Consider the following 9,067-nt stretch of genomic DNA (forward strand, 5'->3'; position numbering starts at 1 on the left):
ACAAAAAGGCTTCACGGATCACTAGCTTCATGGCCCCCGTCATGGCCCCCTTCATGGCCCCCGTCCACTAGCTTCATGGCCCTCGTCATGGCCCCCGTCCACTAGCTTCATGGCCCCCGTCATGGCCCCCTTCATGGCCCCCCGTCCAAAAAAAGATTGATTCACTTTGTCACAAAACTAATGTGCTTGAATAAGTAAATAGGCAACAAGGAAGAGCGACGACTCCAGGCGACTGACGTGTCATTAGTCTGTTGAGCATCTCAGGGTGTTTGGAGAGGAATGCATTATGAACACCATGAGGCAGGATGGGTGTAAGGCCATCGTGATAAACAACCTGAACAAAGCCCACCTGCAGAGATTAGGTCTACTTGCTGTGGCTCAGGAGGTAGAGCAGGTCGTCCAATGATCCCTGGGTCGGCGGTTCGAATCCCGGCTCCTCCTTTCCACATGTCGAAGTGTCCTTGGGCAAGACACTGAACCCTACACTGCCTCCAATGAGTCGGTCGGTGTGAGCTCGCCACCGTTGGTGTGTGGATGTGGGAAGTGAGGACGCTGGCGTCGACTGTTCGCCGCTTCACCTCCCAATGTATGAATGAATGAATCATTGTAAAGCGCTTTGAGTAGGCACGTAGTGCATAGAAAAGCGCTATAAAAATGCAATTCATTATTATTATTATTACTTGGCCCCCTCCTTTTGTCATTCAGCACCAGTGTTGATTTTGACAGAACATTTTGATTTAGTTTTAATCATAAAGTCTTTCGAGGAAAGAATATATATATAATTTAGTTTTTCATCATCAAATAAAAAAATCAGGAAGGATCAAAGGCCATAGAAAAGAGATGAGTCTTAAGAAGAGACTTAAAAAGTTCAATGGACTGATATGAGCACTTTTAATATAAAAAGGGAGGCTATTCCAGAGAGTGGGTGTGCTGCAACAGCGAAGGCACGTTTCAATTCAATTCAATTCTGGAATATAATCACCCAAGACACACACACACACGACACACACACACACACACACACACACACGACACACGGCACACCTCGGCCCTTAATCTGTTGTGCTCAGCCAGGCGTCAGAGGGTGCATGCACCTCGCCTGTCTCCCGGGAGAGTAGGATGAATGTGTTCTGTGCCCAGCCCATTATTAGTCGTACCATGGGCGATCACAGCCCAGTCACACTCGCACGCCAACCTGTAAAGCAAATAGATTGTGATCATTAGCGACACCCAGTTTCCACCTTGGTAAGCGGTGAGATAATGTCGTCTTAGTGAAGAAAGGAAGGCAGTTCTCACATTGATTTCTGTAGCTCCCAGAAGCACTTCATTTTAAGGTTACAACGTATATGGATACCTGACAAAGCTGGTGACCCAAGATGGCAACAGCGAGGAGTTTGACATCCGGGCTGGGGTAATGTACCCCGCAGCCCGGATGTCAAACAACTCCTACCCTAGCCCTCTTCCTCGTCATCATCATAGTCCTGGACTATGTACTCAGGAAGGCCATCAGTGGACGAGAGCAGGATCTTGGATTCACTCTTAACACCAAGGAGGTCGAGACGACACCCCACCGTTTTTGTCTTTGTCACCAACCATTATAGCTATAATGAAGAAGGATATAGGAGGAGATTTGGTCTCGCGGGGGACATTATTAACCCATTTAGGCCTGACGTCGAAATTTTAAAAATGCCTTTTTAAAATGTATTTTTTTTTCCAGAAAAACCTCATGTTTCCATATCAGTGGTTCTCAATATTTCATGTCAAGGACCCCAAAAATGATCTGTATTTGGCCGCCGACCCCCATCTGAAAATATGTTGTTCCAGGGACCCCAACCCAGAAGCAAAGATTTGAGTTGAAAACTGAAACTCTGCATGAAAGAATATATATTCAAAGATTTGAGGCACATTTTCACGATTTTTCAAAAATAGCAGAGTGCCGCGCTATGAACTTGTAGATCTGCTATTTTTCAATAGCTAAATTATAACATAATGCTTAAAACACCAAAAGGGGTTCCCGCCCAAAATGGGTTTAATCATGCAGAACACATCGATGTGCAGAAGATGTCGTCGCTCATTCAGATGAAATGCCTCTTTCTGTATTACTCAAACTCCTCGCCGCCTTGACTTGATTGAAGAAAGTGCAGCACGGATGTTGCTGATGTGGAACAGCTCTGTCTTCTCTGTCCCGGTGCAGGTGCAGCTCTGTCTTCTCTGTCCCGGTGCAGGTGCAGCTCTGTCTTCTCTGTCCCGGTGCAGCTCTGTCTTCTCTGTCCCGGTGCAGCTCTGTCTTCTCTGTCCCGGTGCAGGTACGCTAGGCGGGCAGTGGTTCCCAAACCGTGGTGCGTTGCACCCCTTGTGGTGCAGCGCGGACGCCCTCTAGGGAGTGCATGACATGAAAAGGGTAATGTCGGTTTTATGGCGTTATTTAAGGAACCCCTTTTGGTGTTAGCATTATGTTATGCTTTAGCTATTGAAAAATCGAAGAACCACTGACATAGAAACATAGCTTTTTCAGAAAACTGTCAGGATGTAGAAGACATTTATAGAATCTGATCTCAGGTCAAAATGGGTTGACACAAACTGTAAACACAGTTAGGAGGGAGTATGCAGCAGTTGTCATGTGTCTCTCAGTGCAGTGACATTCCGTGATTATTTGGCATAATCATATTCAAAAAGATTCGGCCAAATATAACGAGACTGAGCGTTGGGGGGGGGGGGGGGGGGGTGCATCAGCGGTTAGGGGCGACTGTGGCTCAGGAGGTAGAGCAGGTCGTCCAATGATCCATGGGTCGGCGGTTCGAATCCCGGCTCCTCCTGTCTACATGTCGAAGTGTCCTTGGGCAAGACACTGAACCCCAAATTGCTCCCGATGTGCTGGTTGGTACCTTGCATGGCTTCCGCCGCAATCGGTGTATGAATGTGTGTGTGAATGGGTGAATGTAATGCACAATCTATGTAAAGCGCCTTGGATAAAGGCGCTATATAAATGCACCATTTACCATTTACCATTTACCTCTGACCTCCTCTAACCTCTGACCTCCTCGAACCTCTGACCGTGGGTCACCTTTATCTGGATGTCACTGCTGTGCTTTGTCCTTTCAGAAAGTACTAGACCTGTATGTGCCCGTCGGCCTACTATAGAAACTAGACCTGTACGTGCCCGTCGGCCACCGGCCTACTATAGAAACTAGACCTGTACGTGCCCGTCGGCCACCGGCCTACTATAGAAACTAGACCTGTACGTGCCCGTCGGCCACCGGCCTACTATAGAAACTAGACCTGTACGTGCCCGTCGGCCACCGGCCTACTATAGAAACTAGACCTGTACGTGCCCGTCGGCCACCGGGCCTACTATAGAAACTAGACCTGTACGTGCCCGTCGGCCACCGGCCTACTATAGAAACTAGACCTGTACGTGCCCGTCGGCCACCGGCCTACTATAGAAACTAGACCTGTACGTGCCCGTCGGCCACCGGCCTACTATAGAAACTAGACCTGTACGTGCCCGTCGGCCACCGGCCTACTATAGAAACTAGACCTGTACGTGCCCGTCGGCCTACTATAGAAACTAGACCTGTACGTGCCCGTCGGCCACCGGCCTACTATAGAAACTAGACCTGTACGTGCCCGTCGGCCACCGGCCTACTATAGAAACTAGACCTGTACGTGCCCGTCGGCCACCGGCCTACTATAGAAACTAGACCTGTACGTGCCCGTCGGCCACCGGCCTACTATAGAAACTAGACCTGTACGTGCCCGTCGGCCACCGGCCTACTATAGAAACTAGACCTGTACGTGCCCGTCGGCCACCGGCCTACTATAGAAACTAGACCTGTACGTGCCCGTCGGCCACCGGGCCTACTATAGAAACTAGACCTGTACGTGCCTGTCAGCCACCGGTCTACTATAGAAACTAGACCTGTACGTGCCCGTCGGCCACCGGCCTACTATAGAAACTAGACCTGTACGTGCCCGTCGGCCACCGGCCTACTATAGAAACTAGACCTGTACGTGCCCGTCGGCCACCGGCCTCCTATAGAAACTAGACCTGTACGTGCCCGTCGGCCACCGGCCTACTATAGAAACTAGACCTGTACGTGCCCGTCGGCCACCGGCCTACTATAGAAACTAGACCTGTACGTGCCCGTCGGCCACCGGCCTACTATAGAAACTAGACCTGTACGTGCCCGTCGGCCACCGGCCTACTATAGAAACTAGACCTGTACGTGCCCGTCGGCCACCGGCCTATTATAGAAACTAGACTTGTACTTGCCCGTCGGCCACCGGCCTACTATAGAAACTAGACCTGTACGTGCCCGTCGGCCACCGGGCCTACTATAGAAACTAGACCTGTACGTGCCTGTCAGCCACCGGCCTACTTGAGAACGATGCATCTTGGGAACCGTTACAGCGTGCGTGCGTGCGCAACAATGCCTGTTGCCTCTCTGAATGCATGGTGTGATTTGTTCTCAGCACATTTTGTCGTCATAATTTGTTGTATTTTTGGCCTTTTGTTGTGACTGACTGAATGCATGAGGGATGGAGGATGAGAAGATGCTGTGACTGACTGAATGCATGAGGGATGGAGGATGAGAAGATGCTGTGTTGGAATACAAAGGATGCTGTGCAAAGTAAACAGACATACAGTAATATGCCTGCCACAGCCAACAAACCCACAAACTGATGGTAGGAAATTGAATTGGATTAATTTAAAACTCTTGAAGTGTTCATTCATACACTCTGCAGGATGGACCGCTGAGCCACGGCCCAGGCCTGATCTGCTGCTGGTGCTTTTGACCATACACAGCTTCTACCTCCCGCTATTGATATGGTGTTGATTTATTATGCATTTTCTATGTTTTCACCTCCAGGAATTCAGCCTCGCACTGCAAAACTGGTTAGAATGGAATTCAGCTTCCCAATGCAACACTGGTTAAAAAAAATAGCAGACCTACAAGCTCGTAGCGCGCCACTCAGTGGCGCGCTATGAGCTTGTAGATCTGCTATTTTTCAATAGCATAACATAATGCTTAGTTAAAACACCAAAAGGGGTTCCCGCCCAAAATGGGTTAAAATGGTGGAAAGTCTGGCGACGCGAGAGGTTAAAGCTAAGGCAAGCATTTAGTACATGCAAGTGTTCATCATATATATATACTATACCTTGGCCCATGTTTTATCTGGTTAAAACGACCAGTTTTAAATAAGCGTGCACTGCGCGCGCTCTGTGGCGTGACCGCCCAGTGCACTGCGCACTCTCTGTGGCGTGACCGCCCAGTGCACTGCGCACGCTCTGTGGCGTGACCGCCCAGTGCACTGCGCGTGCTCTGTGGCGTGACCGCCCAGTGCACTGCGCTCGCTCTGTGGCGTGACTGACCGCCCAGTGCACTGCGCTCGCTCTGTGGCGTGACTGACCGCCCAGTGCACTGCGCGCGCTCTGTGGCGTGACCGCCCAGTGCACTGCGCGCGCTCTGTGGCGTGACCGCCCAGTGCACTGCGCGCGCTCTGTGGCGTGACCGCCCAGTGCACTGCGCGCGCTCTGTGGCGTGACCGCCCAGTGCACTGCGCGCGCTCTGTGGCGTGACCGCCCAGTGCACTGCGCGCGCTCTGTGGCGTGACCGCCCAGTGCACTGCGCTCGCTCTGTGGCGTGACTGACCGCCCAGTGCACTGCGCGCGCTCTGTGGCGTGACTGACCGCCCAGTGCACTGCGCTCGCTCTGTGGCGTGACTGACCGCCCAGTGCACTGCGCGCGCTCTGTGGCGTGACCGCCCAGTGCACAAATCTCTTTTGGGTCTCGACCTGAAACGTTTGGGAACAACTGGGCTATAGGCTACTATACTAAATTCCCTCTACACAAAAATATCTTAAAATGTCAGATCTACAAGCTCATAACATGTCACATTGCGACACCTTGTGCGCCTGTAGATCTGCTACACTGTAGTACGTGAAAATACTGTATAGCAGCAACATACCGTTCGAACCACAATAGGTTGTTAATGATGTTAGTGACCTCACATGCAATTCATCACATTCACAGGCACCAGCTGCCACCTTTACTCAATTTCATTACAGCCCATGTTATTTCATCCGTTGATTGAATCCCTTTATCACACGAGGGGGGGGGGGGGGGGGACAATAATGAGAATTAAAACAACACAAATTGGCCTATTATTGGATTGTGTAGTTGTTGATTTGGTGCTCAATGTGTGTAGCATGTCTTCTTGTAATTTCCATATTTCACATTATGTGGCACTGAGCTATTTATTTGCATATCCTTGGGAGACAGACACGTGCATTTCACTTGCACTAGTGGTGAAATGGATAGATGAAATGAATACGAGACTGCTCGCCCCTTTACCAACTCGCCCCCGCCATTCTTTTTAATGTAGTTAACATTTAATTTAGTATTTCCCTCCCTCTCTGAAATCTGAAATTATCTTGTATACAGTTTTTTTTGTATTGTATAGTAGTCGATCTCTATACTCGTAGAAAGAACAACATGTCACAGAGACGGTGACTGCTTAATTAAGTTAATTTATGACCTTCTAGCAGTTAATTTTGTTTTATTAATCACATTTCTTCCATGTAGCCCATGTTTTGTAATGGCATCATCATGCTATCATGCCCGTGGATATACAGAGTGAACTTAACAATGATAAATTAATATAATACGTTTTAAATAATCACAAACATGAATTATGTTTGTTATTTACAGCTAGGTAGAGTAGTGGGGCGAGATGGAAAAGGGGCGAGCGTACCTGTTACCGATGAAATGCACGTGTCTGTGGGATGATCTGGGTTGCCAGTCAAATAAATCTCATGGTGTAAATAAATAACTTGTGAAACCACCTATAGCAAAAACCTTCACAACACTGAGATACAGTAGATATATACACTGTATCTCCTCAATCAACACCCTATATGTCAGGGTGCTGTCAGGCATGTCAGGGTGCTGTCAGGTATGTCAGGGTGCTGTCAGGTATGTCAGGGTGCTGTCAGGCATGTCAGGGTGCTGTCAGGGTGCTGTCAGGTACCGAGGGGAGCGGGGCAAACAGTTCATGGGCTGCAGCCTCCTACCCGAGGGGAGCGGGTAGCAGGGTGAGTGCCTCCTACCCGAGGGGAGCGGGTAGCAGGGTGAGTGCCTCCTACCCGAGGGGAGCGGGGCAAACAGTTCATGGGCTGCAGCCTCCTACCCGAGGGGAGCGGGTAGCAGGGTGAGTGCCTCCTATCCGAGGGGAGCGGGGCAAACAGTTCATGGGCTGCAGCCTCCTACCCGAGGGGAGCGGGTAGCAGGGTGAGTGCCTCTTACCCGAGGGGAGCGGGGCAAACAGTTCATGGGCTGCAGCCTCCTACCCGAGGGGAGCGGGGCAAACAGTTCATGGGCTGCAGCCTCCTACCCGAGGGGAGCGGGTAGCAGGGTGAGTGCCTCCTACCCGAGGGGAGCGGGTAGCAGGGTGAGTGCCTCCTACCCGAGGGGAGCGGGTAGCAGGGTGAGTGCCTCCTACCCGAGGGGAGCGGGTAGCAGGGTGAGTGCCTCCTACCCGAGGGGAGCGGGTAGCAGGGTGAGTGCCTCCTACCCGAGGGGAGCGGGTAGCAGGGTGAGTGCCTCCTACCCGAGGGGAGCGGGTAGCAGGGTGAGTGCCTCCTACCCGAGGGGAGCGGGTAGCAGGGTGAGTGCCTCCTACCCGAGGGGAGCGGGTAGCAGGGTGAGTGCCTCCTACCCGAGGGGAGCGGGTAGCAGGGTGAGTGCCTCCTACCCGAGGGGAGCGGGTAGCAGGGCGAGTGCCTCCTACCCGAGGGGAGCGGGTAGCAGGGTGAGTGCCTCCTACCCGAGGGGAGCGGGTAGCAGGGTGAGTGCAGGGTCCTCCATAATGCGAGCCGTAGTGCTGCATGCACCTGCTGGTGCAGATGTCCTCGATCCCAAGACAGATTTTGCTCTCTCATTAGAAGGCGAGTGTAAAAAGTGCCATCCAACCGTTTCTCCAGTTTCTTTGAAAGTGTCCATGTCTCGGAGCCATAGAGTAGAATCGGCTCAACGGTCGTCCTAAATATTTTTACTAGTATAATGAAGTCTTCATACTTCATTATACTAGTAAAAATATGGGCCTGGAAGTATAGGAAGAGTTACTTATTTTGTGTGCATACTGTATATCCAACCTCTGGTGAGTGGAAGAATAAGTCGCTTAACATTTGTATGCTATCCTTGTAGTCATTTGTGAGAGAGTGGGAAACTGTGTGCCAGCCCATAGCAGCATCTGTCATGCCTGGCAGGCACCGAACTGGACTGATCCCACAGGCTATATGAACTATGAATGACACCCAGGCACCAGCTGGCTGTACATTCTGACCACGTGTTGGAGGTCAAGAGGTCTACCAACTTGGGGGACTTAATATTTCCATGATTTCCAAAATTCTCTCTTCAGTTTGTTACACATTTAGTTTTTTGCCCTGTTGTGGACTACATTGATCACATCCCTGTGTGAACAATCAAAAGCAGGATGGGGGCACGGTGGCACAGTTGGTAGTGCTGTCGCCTCACAGCTAGAAGGTCCTGGGTTCGATTCCCGCTCGGGGCGCTGTGGGTGCTGGCAGCGTGTTTCCTCCTCCGCGTCATCAGTGCCCATACCCGAGGCGGGGTTGGCGAAAGGGCCTTTCTGTGTGGAGTTTGCATGTTCTCCCCGTGTCTCCTAGAGTAGGTACCCTCACAAAAAACATGCAGTAATCGTGGTCTCTAAACTGCCTCCCCCTGGCCAGCCGGGCGCCTGATGAAGGGGAAAGGAACTGGTTGGAATAACGTGTTACTTCCACACGCTACGTTCAACCAGGGAAACTCCCCCCTGTCAGGTGTAAAGGAGCAACTTGGACACTCAGGCATGAAGGAAGCATGAGTTCAAGTCCGTTGCTCTCCCCATGTCCCCCATATATGGGGACTAGGTTGGCGGAGGGTGTGTAGAGCCCAGGATCACATTAGATAATTGACACAGGGGTGAAAATGGGTTACAAAATCGTGGGATAAAAATTTTAGAAAGTTAAAAGCAGGATTTTTCCAATCCTGCTTTTGTGTTTTTT

The sequence above is a fragment of the Electrona antarctica genome, assembly GCF_951216825.1.
Source record: "Electrona antarctica genome assembly, chromosome: 13".
Taxonomy (NCBI): domain Eukaryota; kingdom Metazoa; phylum Chordata; class Actinopteri; order Myctophiformes; family Myctophidae; genus Electrona; species Electrona antarctica.